The sequence below is a fragment of the Anser brachyrhynchus genome (assembly GCF_964034855.1).
Source record: "Anser brachyrhynchus genome assembly, chromosome: 3".
In the NCBI taxonomy this organism is placed as follows: Eukaryota; Metazoa; Chordata; class Aves; order Anseriformes; family Anatidae; genus Anser; species Anser brachyrhynchus.
The window spans coordinates 100,841,336-100,858,904 of record NC_137696.1 but is presented as its reverse complement, the minus strand read 5'-3'; the positions used below and the strand labels follow the sequence as shown (position 1 = coordinate 100,858,904).

Genomic DNA, 17,569 nt, shown 5'->3' with positions numbered 1-17,569 from the left:
CTACAATGCATTGTGAAATTTCCTGTTTCGTGCTATTTAGATTTTTCATATTTAAAGGGGGAGGAGGAAAGATTGTCCTGATAATAGTGGTAACAGCTTTTGCCACAAGCATTTTGTGAATATAACAGTGATTATAATGTTTCTGGAGCAATCAGATTCAGGATTGTGCTACCAGCTCTGAAGATGCTTTCAGGAAGAATGTTCTTCATGCTCTGAGAAAACTTCAGTCAGTTTATTAACAGTCATCTGAGTCATCTTCTTGAGAATTCAGGACCCAGAGATGACCTTCAAGGAAGCACAGCAGCTTCTTTCATTTTGGTGCCACTGACTCTGATCTGGGCTTCACCAATCTGTCAAGTATCAACTGTTAAGATTAGAATTGTTGAATCCTGTCTTGTTCTGTCCTTCACCCAAACATATGCTTTACTTAACTTGCATTACCACAGTGTGACTCTTCCAAATCCCTAATCCAGTGCTCTGTATATTTTCGTCTGCTCTTCTTCATACAGAGACATACTGCATGTTTTGTCACCAGACCTCAACCTGTCCTAGTACATTTAATGATATGCTCAAAGAAATATAAAGGACATAACTCTTAGCTTTAGGCTATTGTTTAACTTGTGATAACTAGATAATTCTGCAACTAAATGTTTCAGGAAAGAAAAAGATGAAGAGATCTGGATTTGCCTACTCATAATACTGTAGCTAGGAAAATAAATGAATGAGAACAGTGTTGCAACTTTTGAGGCTAGTGAAGTTTAATGAATTTTAAAAGTGCTGAAAAATGCATTTTACTTAATTTCTGTTGGGAATAAATTTAATCAAAAGTTAAGAGTTATATTGAAAGCACACCCAAAGATCATAGAATCAGAGAATCACAGAATATCCTGAGTTGGAAGGGACCCATAAGGATCATCAAGTCCAACTCCTGGCACTACACAGGTCTACCCAAAAATTCAGACCATATGACTAAGTGCACAGTCCAAACACCTCTTAAACTCCGACAGGCTTGTTGCCATGACATGTCCCTGGGGAGCCTGTTCCAGTACGTGACAACCCTCTCAGTGAAGAACCTCTTCCTGATGTGCAGCCTAAACCTCCCCTGAAACATATTCGCATATGTTTTTCATCCAAAGGTCTTCAAGTAGTTTATGTTCCTCTTTTTATATCATGGAATCCAGAAAGTGGATAATGGGATGAATGAAATCTTTGTGTACATATAAATTAGGATTTTTTTAACAGAATAAATGTACTTTCTTATTGTTGGTCAGAAAATAAAATCTGTTTTCAAAACAAAGGTAGTCTCTGTTTCAACCAGAAGTTAGAGAGCTGATGGATGGATTGGCTGAATTTCTTCAATTTCTCGTCTTCCTATGGCAATAGAACCTCTGTTATCAAAATATTCATCTTTAATCAAGCATTTGAGTTATATCTCTGACAGCTGATCATCAGCAGAGACAGGAACAGAGCCTGTATCCAGTGGTTTCCAGGCCAGTGCTCTCTCTGATAGGCCATGAGAAGTAGAAGAACATTAAAATTTATTACATATATTACATATGTTAGAAATTGATTTATTATCATCCATGTTCATAATGTTGCATGTCAGAGACGTATAGTGTATATGAATAACATATAGTCAATAAATAGAAATATTCTTTCACCAATAGAGTTAATGATGGGCCATCTATTGATGGAAAAAAAATGTCTTAACTAAATGTAAGTGACTTTGGGACACTCTTGAATACTTTTATGCTTCCACTTTGTTTTGTCTTCTTGTTTGCTGCAGGGACCAGTCAAATGACCATTTTACACAACATATCTATATTAGTTCACTCCCAAGCTACAATTTATAGCAATCCAATTAGTTCTCTTGATGAAAAAAAAATTGTTAAAAAGAGAAAACTTTTCTGACATCTGAGTCAGTTCTTTTATATTATCCCAAGAGGCCACATTCCAATTTCCCTTTGACATAGTCTTATAGGTATGATATAAATATGCAAATATGGTGGTCTGTGAACCAACCATTTCATTATTCATGCTTTTTTTTTTTTTTTCAACATCTTCTGTTGAGGAAAGCACATGCAGCTTCTCACAGCCTCCTTTCACAGCCCACTAAAGAGAATTTGCTGGGTTATTTGTGAGAAAATTTTCAAGCCTGCTGTGTGTACTTAAGCACCCTGGGAATTTCACTAGTCATAGTTGAAAAGTGCAAAACCTGTCAATCAGAGTGTATTTATCAGTTTCACTTCTTTGTCCAAGGTTGATTCTGTTAGAGGAAGATAAAGATTTTATGATGAGACAAAAAAAATCCAAAATTTATGGAAAATTTTGCACTCTGTCTCAAAGTTTCCATGCTACTGACATGCAACATAAAATAAATTTATGCATAGCCCACAACAAAAAAGGCACATATGACCCATTATCTTTATATTTCCAGAAAACATATCTCTACCAATTTTCCCTTCTTTACACAATTTTTTTCAAGATAGGTTTGAGAGTATTTATGTTTAAATATGATATCCCATCTGCCTAATGGAAATTTCCATTTAAAAGGCCACCACTTCATTCTGCTGTTGTAGCACTTCTTACTGAGTGATTTGGCTTCCTCCCCAAGTCTGAACTTTACGTCTTCTTAATAGAGGTAATAAGTCTTTCATTAAACTATTCAGCTGGTCCTATCCCAATTCTTACTATACTCATTTATTTCTGTCTTTTTACTCTATCATATTATTATCTGCCCATCTCTCTCACTGAATGCTTGCATTTGTAACTACAAAGAGCTTGTATTTTTTCTTCCAGCCATAACAGAGTGATTTGTTGCCCTGACATTCTCATCCTTCCAATTTTTCTTCTACATTTATTAGAAATAAAACTAAAACTTATTCGGGAAGGACATTAGTGTTTGCACCTGCTGACAGTAGGTTTTATTGGGATGTATAATACTATTTCTTCCCCAAATTTTTCAACAATCTGAAAGGAAAAAAAGCTTTTCTCAAACATCCTTCAGCAACATATACTCTACCTTATTTTAATTAAAACATTTCACATCTAGACAGAAAAGATATTAGCATTCTCTTCCAGTATGCTTTTTCCAACTGCCTAGCAGAGAAGGTAAATTGAAAACCACTAACCTACTTCTTCAAGAGAAAGACACTCAGCAATAATGTTTTCAAGAGCAGTCAGACAGATAGTGGTTGCGGATACAATGCTTTCCTCCCCCTCATGAACCACATGGTCTTTTGAAGTTGTCTTGAAAATGACTGGCTCCTACAACTCCACCACATCTACAACAAAATCAAAACCTGGTGAATTTATCCACACTAAGAAGCAACGGAGATCTTCAGAAGATCCAATTTTCCTGAAAAAAAAAAAAAAAGCATTTTTTAAGTACTTTTTGGAAACTTATTTGAGGGGTGGAGTTTTGGAAACAATCCTTAACGAACTAAGTAAGGTTAGTGTATTTAAATCTGTGTAAATCAGTCGATTATTGGGACTTTAAAGAACACTGCAAAATTTAGCTACTTTGTGGAAAAAAAGGTTTTTGTTTGTTGTTTTTGTTGTTGTTTGTGTGTGTGTGTGTGTGTGTGTGTGTCCTTGTATTAGACAGTAAAATGTGTCCTAAGTCGTCATTTTAGAACCGACAACTATGAGGACTTCTTAGATGTTCCTTTCTGTAGCAATATTTTCTCATGGCTGAAACACGTCAAAAGCCAAAAGTCTAAACTCTTACATTATAAATCTATAAATTCAATTCAATATAAATCTATAAATTCAACTAAGTTCCTTTCAGTACCATACATGTAAGTTATACAACTCAGACAAATAAACATTGATGTAAGTATTCAAAAATAACTTTAAAGGATAGGATCATAGAGATTACAAAGAATGTGGGAGAAAAGAACAAAAGCTGTATAGTCAAAAGGAAAAAATATTCAGCATCTTTTGGGGAAAAAAAAAAAAACAAAACACAATGTAAAATGGTGGTCGATTCAAAAGAATCACACATTGAAGATAGGAAGTGAGAATGAACTACTCTTGTCCTAAGCAATGAAATATTACAAGTTATATTAAAGATATTTCTGTCTAGGCATAAATAATTAGTACAGGGTAAAATAATACTTATTTTTCAACTATCATAATATTATTTGGAATTAAATCTCAGAACTACAAAAATATTAATTCATCTTCAATTTCCTTTCAGACTTCTTTAGCTAGGGCCTCCTTGACTGACATTTCAGTTAATTGTTTCTGTTAAGTACAGTACAACAAGAACAATTGCATATTTTTTCAGCAAACATATGTGACATAGTTTTGGAGAATACATCAGTGTATTCTACCAAACTGCCGTATTTTACTCTGAAGCTCCAGGATGAAAATATTTATTTCTGTAATCATGTCAATTCATTATTTTTCATTAACTATCTCTTCTCTTCCCACCTCCTCTGTCTCTCCCTTTTCCCACATCCACATTACCTGCATGGTATTGAATCTGTAGTCCAGGAGAACGGGGAACAAGTGTCTTTAAATGACATTCACAGTTTTCTGACTGAATGCAAGTGCTGTAGATGCTATGGGAGTAATTTGCACTTCCAGTTTAGCTAAATGATCGCTCTCTGTTTCGTTATCAAAATCCCTGCAAAGTTAAGAAAGATACAATCTTTCAGATTTAAATAAGCAGATTTAAAGAGCAAATAAACTCAGAACACCAGATGCTTTTCTGCTAGGATATTTTCTGCTGCTTTAGATCTCTTACCTGATGAACAGGAATGATACCAAAAGTGAAGATGTTGCTGTTTGAGGACCATTGGGATCACCACTGGGATCATAAAGAATTTGGGCCACCCTCTCACATCCCAGTAAAAAAATAATATTCCAGACTTCACAGCAAATAAATATTATTTAATCTCCTTCCTGCTGACGAGTTTGATACCACAGCAGTGACATCAATACAGAGGTGACTAGGGAGGTCCTGCTGTGTCGTTCTCATATGAAAATGAAATGAATGGAAATGAAAACAATTTCATTATATGTGTTAGTTGTTGGCCAATGTTTTGAAGCTTCCAAGGGGCAGAACCTCTTCCATATGCATGAAAACATTCATCATTTACTTAGATTCTTGAAGGTTGTATCAGACAAAGCATGATTACGTGGTTTGCCTAGAAAAGTTGCAGAAAATGAATTCAGAATAATACAATACATCTGAAATGAACCAACTAAAATCTGGAAGTTCTGAAAAAGCTGTTGTCACTGATAAAAATGATTAGACTACCATTTCAGAAAGCTTGGCCATAGTCAACAAGTTGATGATATCAGGCAGTTTTTAGTCTAACCGTGTACATCATAATGGGTGTATTCAAACTCATATTTCATAATTGAGCAACAAAACAAGATAAAGTTTTTACTGATACTCAGCAAAATGAAGGGCTATGCAAGTTTATATATCACTGCTGGAATAATTGACTGTCTGATCCAATTTCCATTAAATAAAAAAGGTAGTCAAATCAGGGTTCTATATTTCAGTAAAAAATGTTTTCAATTGTCATGGCCAATATGCAAACCAGAAAGAACTAAGCTGTATTTTTATGTTCCAGTTTGAGGGCTAAAATTATGTTTTCTTTTCTTTTTAAAGAAGCAAGTTCAACCTGGAGACAATTCCACACAGTTATCTCAACAGGTCATTCATTGTGAAACAAAAAACAAAACAAAACAAAACAAACAAAAAAACAATACCACATATAATAAATCCCTGTAAGAGTCCTTTTTCAACTGTCCAGTTCTTAGTTTAGTGTTTGATTCAAATAAAGCTTTATTATTAGCAAGAGTACTTCAGAGCTCTTCATTGCAAAATACCTTTGTTTTTAAACAAAAAAGTTGTGGCCTGTCACAAATACAGTTAGACTGTTGTATTTTTCGGCAAACATCTAAAGACTCTTTCACCAGGTCTTGCAAAGTCAAATATGCATTTTATGGCAGGATATTGTGACCTGTGCAGTTATCTAAGTGTGACTTTGCACCCTCCTCTTTTGTTTTCTTAAAATTGTCTGATGTAGGCACAAACACACTGGAACATATTATGCAAAAAGCAGAGCCCAAACTTCCTCTAATATGAAATTTTCAGGGAAATAGATATATTTCACTATATATTAGATTGGATTTTATAACTGCCAGGAAACTCCTCTTACCCTGAAAGTGAAAGCAGAACTTCATACGTAGAATAGACGATTTTATATTGTAAAACACATTATATTCTAATGGTGTAGACAGGGATATAATTTTCTTAAAATACAGAGAACATAAAAATATTTTTCTATAGAAACAATTCATATGCTCTACATGTATTTAATGAACATTGAAATGGAGGTTCAGAAAAGGTGAAACCCTTTTGGATTTGGATAATGAACAATTCTTGGATAATTCTTTGGATAATGAACAAAGTCTTGGTGAATGTATTTAACAAGTGGTAAAAACATCATGATTTTCAAAGAATCTTAAAAGGGTACAGACCTCTTCTGGTAGGGAAGCCACTTCCACTGGGTCCTTTGCTCATCCTGTATTTAATAAATGTGCAACTGTCAGGCTTGTCTACTCATGACAATCTGATGAATGTATCCTTTAGACAAGGAGGCTAGCAATTAAAAAATCTGTTCTCCTTTAGACCTTCATTTTAAAAATATTAAATAAAACAACAAACAAAATTAAACTTAGTATCCAAAGGTAATATCTTGTAAGAAATCCCTATGCTAAATCCTCTCCTATGGCATCATAAACAGTCTTCAAGGCATTTTAAAGGCATACTTGACATCTAAGACACCAGTTTATGGTCTCTGATGACAAATGTACATGGTGACCACTGACTCAGAAAGCTGGAGTTCAAAATATCTTTCAGAACACAATAAACAATACATATATTATTATAATCTCAAGAATCAGGTTTTCTATATGTGTATGTGCAAACTGTATGTATAGAAACAAAGATGTATCACATATCATGTTAGGAAAAATTGCACTGGTAGTAAACAAGTAAACAAAGACTGTTTCTGAATACAAGTGTGATGTCTTCTGAAAGCTGCTGGTTTAGATATCCCAGACTGACACCCCAAACTGCCATAAACCTTTAACCTTAAACAAATTCTATACAGGTTCTCTTACTGGGAAAAAAAAAAAAAAAAAAAAGTTAATTTGAGCTTTGTGAGACTGAATTAATTGTTTGTGAAGCACTCCAACATTCTAACACTCTAGAGGAAATGAATAATTCTACCTTACAGCAGTGTTTGAATAATGTGAAGCAAATAAGGCCATGGGGTATACAGTGAACAGCGAAGAGGCAAATATAATATACAACTGCTCACTGTTGGAGTGCCATCTATTCTCTGTGCTTAATGAGGCAGGGTCCCTATGTAATCACAGTGTCACAGTGTACTCAGCAAAAAAGGGCTGAATTAAGGTTTCCTGGGCAATCTTAATTCTGAAATTTCATATCTTTTGGGTACTTGACACTGCAACCTTAATAATGTTCTTTTGTGTGCAAGATTATTTGTGTTTTAAAGACATCAATCATTATAGCACCTAGGCAACACCTCATGAAGTACAAAGAGCAAATCCTTCATTACAGAGGAATTTGCTTGCTTTCATCTCTTCTTCCTCTAGAGGAAATAATCCACAGCACAGTGTTTCCCTCAGCATGTTTCCAGGAGCAACTCTGTCACTAGCAAGGCACCTGTAGAAAGCAGTCTGTTGCTGAAAGCTCCCTTAGATTTGAAGACAAGCTTATCTTTGGCAGCAATGTGCTCCAAAGGGAGAAACCCTTCACTGAAAATACTCTGCTTTCATTCCCAAGGCTGAAGCTTTTCTGAACTCCCGTGTCACAATCAAATGCAATAGCCATGCAAAGAAACCAGTGTAAGGGAGCAAGCTGGAGAAGCTGAATAGGAAGAGTGCGTAGGCACATCGTGATTTTAGGGTACTGCAATGAATCCAGCATTACATAAATAGTCACTTTACAGCAAATTATGATATAGCGTATTTTCTTCCATCCATGGTAGCAGCTGGATCACCAAACAACAAGAAGCTGTAGCCTTTGAAGAGCATTTAGCTTTTATTGGAATACATTATAATCCATTTCTGTGGTAGATAACCGTATGCCTTGCTTCCACGGAGACCTGTAGCAAAAATCTGACTGGTATGAACCAGGTAGGAAAAGTCATACACAGTTTCCTATGCTTTGGGAAGCCCCTTAGTACATCCCAAAATGTGTCTTCATAAATGCTAATCAGAATAGGCACTGAGAAAGATAGCTCTCCAGGCAGACCTGAGTCTATCTCAAATAAAGGACTTGGTCAAGAGGGTTTTGCAGTCAAGTTCAAAGCTGGGCTATGTGACAACTCTGGTTGAGGCTGGCTGGAAGGAGGAAAAGTTAAAGCCTTTTTGCTTTCAGTAGACCTGTGCCTGACACATAGCCACACATATACTAAACACACTGTGGGCAGATTAGAAAACAACACTCTTGCCCAGATGATCCTATAGGCTGATTATAACCTGTAATAGAGGAAGATTACTGAGAGGACTCATCTTTCTTTTTTCTTTTTTTTTTTTTTAGAAAGGCAGTGAGCAATACAGAAGAGTTCAGCTTAGTGCATTCAGTTTCATTTGATTTCTTACAGAAAAGGCATTATGACATGGAGATCACCGGGTTACTTCCTATTACTGCTCCACCAGGACCTGAAGACTATGAAGTCCCCCATACCCTCATTTTGAAATAGTGTTTTCTCCCTGAAAGAAATTATTGTCTATCTGCAAAACTGTCTTTCTCTTATCAGCCTCCAGTATAACTGTTTCAGGATGTATAGAACTGGGGTTTTGAGGAAGGTATTTTAGACATGTGAACATATCCTCTTTTATAATTTGCTTTTTGCTCTTCAATTTCTATGAAGTGTTTAGAACCAGTCAGTGACTTCCTCCCCATATATAATAACATAGGCTATTTGGAAGGATTATCGGCAAAGCAAGAACAATTTTTATATACTGTTATTTACTACTTCATAGTGAATTATAAATAATAATAATAATAAAAAATAGAATTTATTTTCCTTTTTACTACTTCACTTTTACATTTGGGATACCAAAATGGAAGTGTAAGAATTAATATTATTTCACCTTCTACTTCCTTTTTTCTCCATCTCTTTAAGGAATGACTGCTGCAACTTGATATCTCAGGAGAATTGTATGGTGGTCTCTTTATCAAAGACTGACTCTGATGTGTCTACTGAAAACCAAAGAGAAAGATATTAGTCTTTTCCCTTATTTAGGGCTAACGGAGCAATGGATTGGTCTTATTAATACAAGAAGCATTACAATGTAAGACCAGGTTTATTTTGTTATGCTGCTATTTAGCTTTTTGCTCCAAGTGGTGAATGTTTAAAACAGAAATGCAAGAAATATAAAGTAAATTTTGTTGTTTGCTTAGATATGCTTCAGGGAAAGCAAAACAAGACAAAATAGTCCCACCGCTGACAAAATATTTAATTCTATCATTGGCAATTAATTAAATCTTTCTCTGGGTAAGGCAAAAGATTCAAATTAGAGCCCATCTGGAGTCAAGAGAGGTGCTCCTGGAGAGTGAGAAGAAATTACTCAGAATCCACGTTGCCAATGTAGATTGAGGCTGAAGCTGGAATGAGGTTGATGATGAAAGGAAAGGGCTGCATAGTAAAGTAACCTCCCACACCTATAATGGGAAGTTCCCTATATCAGGTAGTGCTAGTGGGTGGGTGGGCAGAACAATGCCCACTCTTTTCTCTCACTGCCCTCTATGTCAATCTGTGCTGGATCTTCACAATACAGACTGCTGAGCTGCTCCTGGAACAATTCCAAGCATGCTTGCTGTGCATGTCTAGGAAGAGATTCACTTTATACACCTTGACTGAAGCTCTTAGATGGTACCATAAAATGCAGAAAGAATAAAAAAAGATGGCATGTATTCTTGTCAACATGCATTACACAAAAAATGTCTGTCCATTTGATCCAACAGGATTTCCCGACAATGCTAATCAGGCTGGCTACTGCACAGATGTCTTCTGAGAAAACTGGCATGAGTAGTCTATACAGGCTGATTGGGAAATAATTATTTACCTTTTCTTGTAACACAATGCAATACAATACAGTATAAAACATTTAAGAGTTACTCATCTAAATGAAAGACAGTCACCCTTGTTTCACCTTATGGTCAGTGGGAGCTCCTACAAAACAGTACATTTTGTCTGTCCTAAACAATTACATTAGGATAAGCTGTTTAGCCCTTGGGGAGTGTAAATTTTTTTCCATTAACTATATAAAAGAGAATTAGTGATGATTGTCTTAGACAATTAAAATAACTTTTAGGAGTATAAAAGAGGTCCATTCTTGTTTTCCTTATGAATAATCATGAAATCTGAAGCTACCAGGGTCCTAATGAGAGTCAATGGGATTTACCTTAGGTTTTACGTCTGCCACATTAGGACTAATCCATATGTAAATTGAAAATAATGACAGAGTATTAAACCTTGTTGAACATTTAGGGTGCTACAACTCTGGCTGAATAAAAAATGCTCTTGTAAATGTTTTCTGATGTAATTCTAATGTGAAATCTCATTCATGTGCAAAATAAGACTGCAACATTAAATGCAAAATATTAATTCATATTCTGCTGGCACACACACACACACACACAAAAGTTTAAATTAAGAGAAAATATAACTCAAGGAAAACCCTGTGTTTATTTATATATTTATTTATTTTCCTGGATGCTACTATTTCCTATTTCTGTCATAACAGTACTAAAAATTTCCATTATTATTACAGTCCTATGGAGCTAGGTACTGTATAAATTTAAGAAAACAAATTCTCTCATTTGCCAAAGTATAACCCTAAGGAGGAAATCAGAAGTATTACTGATTTTTTTCCTCACAGTCTCATCACAATAACTTTTTTTTTTAATTCAATCAGATAGATGTGAAAGACTAGATATAATAAATATTACATAGTCAATACTCTGATCCTTTTAATTAACAATTTGTAAAGTTCTGAGCATATTCTATGGCTGACTTTGAAGAAATTTTTCTTTCTGATTATGTCAAGGCAAATACTGGGAGGTGACAGCATATCTTTCACTTTTTTCCCTATCTTACTAAAAACAGAAAGTGGAGTAGAGAAACTACCACTTTGCAAGGTTAGTTTTGCAAGTTTTCTCTTTTCTTTGGTCACAGAACTACAGGATTACAGCTGAGCTTGGTTATAGAATTTAACAGCTTGCTGGTGAAACTGATGGAGCTTTCATGGTATATGAACTGAAAAGAAAATGAACAAGGTGCAAACAAGATCCTCCAGTTAATACAGAAGAGCTCTGCAGGTCCTGCACAACTTCCAGAACCTCAGTCTATATCTGGAAAAAACTCACAAGACATTGCATAGCAACTATTTCTCACTCCTATTTTTATTTGTTTCTTGGAACTAAAAGGATCAGAAGGAGAATAATAAAAACCAGCCATGTACTTGAGGTTAATACGATACTGACAGAGCTTAACTAAAATTACAGAAATCATAAATATCCTGTTGCATTTATCTTGGTAATTGTACATTAAAATCATATCATAATCATATTATAAACTTGTATTTTCCTATTAATTTTGAAATAAATCTTCATGTGTATTGTAAAACATACATTAAAAATTACCTCCTGAATTTGCTGGATTTTTTTAACCAGAAAACCTCTTTCCATCTTTACTCCATGGGTGAAGGAACAGGTTCTATTTAATATAAAGAAAATGCCTATCACAGATCTTCTAGCTGTCACATTGTTTTGTTTTTTTTTTTTTTTAAATTGCCTATTTCTCACATCGTCGTTGAAATACAATCACAAGCGATGGTTAAAACGTTGCAAAATGCACAGTAAGACAACAACAACAAAAAGCATTGCTCCATTTGGTTTCTGGTTTTGATTTTAAAAATAGAAAACATTATTAGTAGATGGAAAAGGTTTAATCCTAAATATAGCTTTCTTAAAATGTTAAGTAATAGTCGAAAGTGGCAAAAGTAGAGTTGTGTCTTCAACACAATTATTTAAAATAGTTTTGTTCCTCTCAGACACTCAGTATATAATCATCATGGCCTATTACATTTTCATTACTGGATGAATTCCCAAGACTTTCCACATGTATCAATGTTCAAATGTGTGTTCCTAAATCTAAGCTCAATGCTGCATGATGCAGAATATTTTGACCAGTCAAAGAACAAAAGGAAATCAGAAGAACAGTAATCTTTAACAAAGCAAGACACATTAAAAAGAATGAACCAACTTTGGCCTCATTAGACACACGCTTATAGTTCAGTTATGACTAGATGTTTTGCCATGTCACATCTAACAGTTATAGTATCATACACATACCACTAAGATTAGGTACCTAAATATTTATTTTTGTTAACTGGAGCACCAAAATGCATAATCCATTGGCCTTTATTTTGGCCATTCACTGTCTTCTTCCAAGATTGCTGACTACGATAATGGATAAGGAGAAGGTTGGTTGGTTGGCTTTGATTTATTTTTTTAACTTGGCTTATTTGACTTCAGTACTGCAGTAAGCAGTCTTTTAATGCTTGGCACTCTATCAAAAGTTGCAATTCCAGAAAAATGTCAAAACCCTATAGGCTCCGGCTGTGTGCATAGTCTTTTTTTTTTTTTTTCCAATAGCTGTTATGAATAAGGATGATCATCAGGTATGAGAAAATTCAATTGGAAAAGTACTGATGTTAGAGAAATATTTTTTCCATGTTGTAACATGAATTTAAAGATTCTTTACCTAAGTATTGAGTTACGCGTGAGTACGCTGTGAGACAGCTACCCTTGAGGCACAGTACAGCTGAAGGTGCAGAGGAATGAACTCACCAGAAGAGTCATGATTTACTGCTAACCACACCTACAGCATTTATAAAATGTTAGTGCAGCACATCTTTGTGTGGGAGAGAAAAAATACATCTAAGCAATGTTTTCTTTAAGAACTCTCATTTTCCATGGTTTATATCTTTGTTTCCACTGAGTTTGAATGTTTTTTGTTTGTTTGTTTGTTTGTTTGTTTTCCCAAATCAGAATTATCATGATATTTACAAACCAGCTGCTATGTACAACTCCTCCGGAGGAATTTTGTGGGAGGATTTCAAGTTCTTTCTTTATATACATGAAAGGAGTTCTAGTGTTTGTGGATAAGATAGAGTTGGAACTGCTTGCATCTAAAGTATTTTATTGTCTACAGAGAAAACCTGGATGGGTTTCTGTGTTTTGTTCCTCTCTCTCTCTTCTGCACTAGTGTTAATACATCTTCTTCATAACCAGTGTGAGACTCCAGTAATGTCAAAGGAGAATGTTTCATTCTGACTTTTAAGTCTACAGACAAATATGCTAGTAGAGATACTTTTGTCATGGTCTGTTTTGTGGGAGGAATAACAGACAACCAAGAGATCATATATGAAGAGCTATATCATTTTAGATAACCTTTTAAATAACTTCTAGAGGCTAGCAGCTTCTTATTGAATCATAGAATATCCTGAGCTGGAAGGGAGTTGCAAGGATCATTGAGTCCAACTCCTGGCTCCACACAGTACCACCCAAGAATCAGAACTTATGTCTAAGGGTGTTGTCCAGCAGGTTTGGTGCTCTGACCACTGCCCTGTGTAGCCTGTTCTTCTGTCTGACCACCCTCTTGGTGAAGAACCTTTCCCTAACATCCAGCCTGACCCTCCCCTGTCCCAGCTCCATGCTGTTCTCTTGGGTCCTGTCGCTGTCATCAGACAGCAGAGCTCAACGCTGCCCCTCCACTCCCCTCATGAGGAAGCTGGAGGCCACCATGAGGATTATTAACAGCTGAACAGATGAAATAATGATCAAGAAGAGGTGAAAGGATTCACTTTCTGCTCTATTCCTCAAAAAAAAAAAAAAAAAAAGAACACTTGTTTTTCAATGAATACCTCTGAAGTTTTGTCTGGAATTATCTATAAGTGGTGGGCCTTTTAAAAGAAAAAACCTTAGCATGAAAACAGATAGCTCAAGAGCATTTTTACTTACAGAGCAAGTTTGTTCCTCAGTCAAAAATAATCATTGTGTTTTAAAGGTATTCAGTGAGGATCTGTATGAACATGTTTACAAGTCGAGTCACACCCTGCTGCATGGGGTTTACAGCACACTTCCCTTGCTATGAATCACAGAAGGAAACAGTTTGAAAGTTTGGCCTGCTTTTTGCAGAGTGCAGTCCCAAAGCAGTTGAAAAAAAAATATGTACAAACTTTACCTGGGAACAACACAAGGAGGACATTTCCTTGCTTCTGTAATCTTCAGCTTAACAGGAAACATTGCCTTTGGGAGGCAGCTTTTCCAATTAGTAAATCCCAAGACAGATGTCACAGCATCATAAAGTGCCAATTAAGTACTCTATCAAGGGAAGAGTATCAGCAGATGACTGACCATCTACAGCAGAGGATGGAGAAAAGAGCTGAAAGATTAAAAATTAAATGTGAAAAAAATGACAGAGACAATTAATTAGGAATCACCCAGAATCTGATTTTTTTTGCCACTCTAGAGTTAGTCTGTAAGTACTCCACTTAGATGTCTGCTGGAATAGCTTTGAAGTTTAAACTTGTGTTATTGCTCAAATTCAGATATTTTGAGAAATAGATTTAAACCAAAACTCTTTATTCATTTGATTAATTGCCTGACATTTATGTTTATATCTTGAGTTTATGTATCTTTGAGCAGTAAATGATTCCACAGGTGAAAACCTCATTTTCATCCTAAATGTCCTCATCTTCTTGATTCCAAGAGAAAGAAATAAAATATCCCTGAAAAACCTGGCCAGGAGAGCTCTGCAAAGGGAACAGAATATGCCAATAAACACAACTGCAGATGACAAAATCAAAATCAGAGAGAGTTGACATGACTTGCACAGGGAAGATAAAAGGCCAAAAGCAGGATGGAGATTGGTTGTTGGTCTCCTGGTTCGGGTCAGTTTGTCTGATTCACAGTTGTGTGTAAAGCTTGGAACATTACCACAGAGAACAAATCCTTGAACTTACACTTTCAGGACAAAATATGAAATTCAATGAGGACAAACAAAAGCAAATAACCTCTGGCAATGATCCAGGCTGGGGCCTGCCTGCCTGTAGCTGCGCTGAAGAGCCGTGGGAGGCTGTGGTGGGCAGAAAGCTGAGCCAGAACCATCAGTGAGCCCTGGCAGTAGGGTTGACCAATAGCATCCAGGGCTGTGTTAACAGAAGCATGATCAGTAGATCAAGGCAAAGGTTTATACCCCTTTATTCAGCACTCATTAGGCCACATCTACAACATTGGATCCTCCCTCAATAAAAGACAAACATTGATAAACTGAAGTGATTTCAGTGGAGGCCAACAACATGGTCAGGGATGGAGCGCTTGGCCTGTGAGGAGAGGCTTAAGGAGTGGGGCTTCTACAGCCTGTAGAAGACACAACTCTGGAGGGGACCTAACACTAGCTCCCAGTGCCTACTGAGAAGTTACTGAGGAGACAGTCAGGCTCGTCACAGTGATGGATTGTGGGAGTATGAGAGAGCAAATTGAAAGTTGAAAGTTCAGAGTGGGTATAAGGAGAAACTATCACCATAAGGGCAGCCTGGAGCAGAGCAAGTTGCCCAGAGAAAGGTTGTGCAGGTTTTCAGACCTGCCTTGGTCTAGCCCTCAAGAGCCTGGCCTGATCCTATAGCTGACCCTGTTTTGACCAAGAGGCCAGACTAGAGACCTCATGAGGTCCCTTCACACGTGAATTACCATGTGATCCTATGACACTGACTGTGACTATTTATACCTTACGTGAACATTCTGTACTGGCAATAACACTCATAGCATGCAACATCCATTTTTTGTACAATATTCCCAAATGTGTTTTCATACCTACCCTTTCAGACTAACTGAAGTGAAAACATAAGCTTAAAAATATGAATTACTATCTGTTAACATTGTTCAAAAAAATGAATGTTTTCCAATGTTTAGTTTCAGAAAAAAATTCATAATAGGCATTGACTTCATGATTCCCAATAAACAATAACTTAAATCATTCCATTAATGACATTTTAAAGGTAGCCCTTTCATGTCACTTAGTACATTTGTTGGGTCTCTGCTTTAGAAAAACAACATTCTTTGTTGCAACCACAGTGAAAAACAAACTTACTGGCTGTCAGTAAAATCCAGTTACAAAACACACTGGGAATTGCTCCACATAATTATGGGTGCAATACTGCTAGTATATATTTCTGTAAGTGCTCAACTATGTCGGCACTGTTTGTGAGGACACGCCATTTCTAATGATTTTGTTGTTGTCATTTTTTCCAATTGAAGCAACACGTACAACACGTAAAAGTGGATGGCAAAATTCTCATTGACAGTTTGAACTGATGCTTCAAGGATAACATGGAATTTCTCGGACAGAAATGAAATTCATTCTCTGGCAGTCCAAAGCTACTTCTAATACTGAGGTCCGTTATCAGAGATAATCCCTTCAGAAGCTCATAGCTGGCAGAAAAGGGCTTGACTGTGTGCAACTCTGTACTAATTTCATACTTCTCAAGCTTCTACTTCCCAAAACTTGCCATTACAGTCCTTTTCAGAGATACAGCCCATGATACTGTGCATAAGCAAAGGCAAAAAGGTTCAAATCTGCTAGACAGAGATTCAGATACATCAATCCACAAATGATGTACTTCCAGTGTTCTTGTGACACAATGAAACTCTTTGCTACAAGCCATGATGAAAAGAGTGGCTCTCTACTAAATCTAGGATTTTGCAGGTATCTTCTCGCACATTTACTCAGCATAACTGCTTAATTTCCACCCTAATCAGACCACAGTGTAATCCTGTACAGAAAGGATTAGCAACAAACTATTGGTTTGAAATATATTTATGCATAATAGACACAAAAACTTAAACAAAAACTGAACATCTTCATGTGATTTCTTCCTTCGCTTTCTTTTTGCTTTTTTCTGGGTGTTCCAGAAAGATATTAATATTGGTATAAAGAGGGATTCATTGCTTGTATAAGTGACTGAAACACAAGGCTGTTTTTTTAACTGAGGCTTCTGTCTTTTCACTTGTTACTCCTATGTATTTCTTTGGCCTATTTGCAGTGGTCTTCTTATCAGACCACTGCATATACTATACTGCTTAAAACTTTATCTCTTCTGAGCTGACTCAAGTGCTAACATCTATCTACTTTTGTTCCTGTACTGCCAGCTAAATCAATAAAATCAGTGATGAATATGTAATTTTGGCTAAGGATAACAAACCTTGTTCCAAACTCCTTTAATTAGCCAGGATCGCAAAATCAGGGAACCTAAAAATGAAAAGGATGAGTCTTAAAATTGTTATTATTTCAAGTGATTCACCCCAGGTTCAACCTAATATTTGCATAACAATTTGTTCTTTTAATCAGTCCCCTTCAAGCCCCAGAAATAAATTCGTAAGTTAGTAAGTTTGCTTCTTTTCTACTCTCAAGAAGACAGCAGCGTGAAATATGTTTAAATT

At 36.0% G+C, this 17,569-nt stretch overlaps 1 long non-coding RNA gene across 1 annotated transcript; it reads right to left on the bottom strand.

Moving 5' to 3' along the window:
- Window positions 1-1,644: 1,644 nt before the first annotated feature.
- On the bottom strand, window positions 1,645-14,586 carry LOC308193252. The gene is made up of 5 exons (XR_013949494.1): window positions 14,313-14,586; window positions 9,154-9,262; window positions 6,505-6,548; window positions 4,474-5,156; window positions 1,645-3,358 (listed from the first exon to the last, which is right to left on the bottom strand). It is a non-coding gene; the product is annotated as an uncharacterized lncRNA (long non-coding RNA).
- Window positions 14,587-17,569: the final 2,983 nt, after the last annotated feature.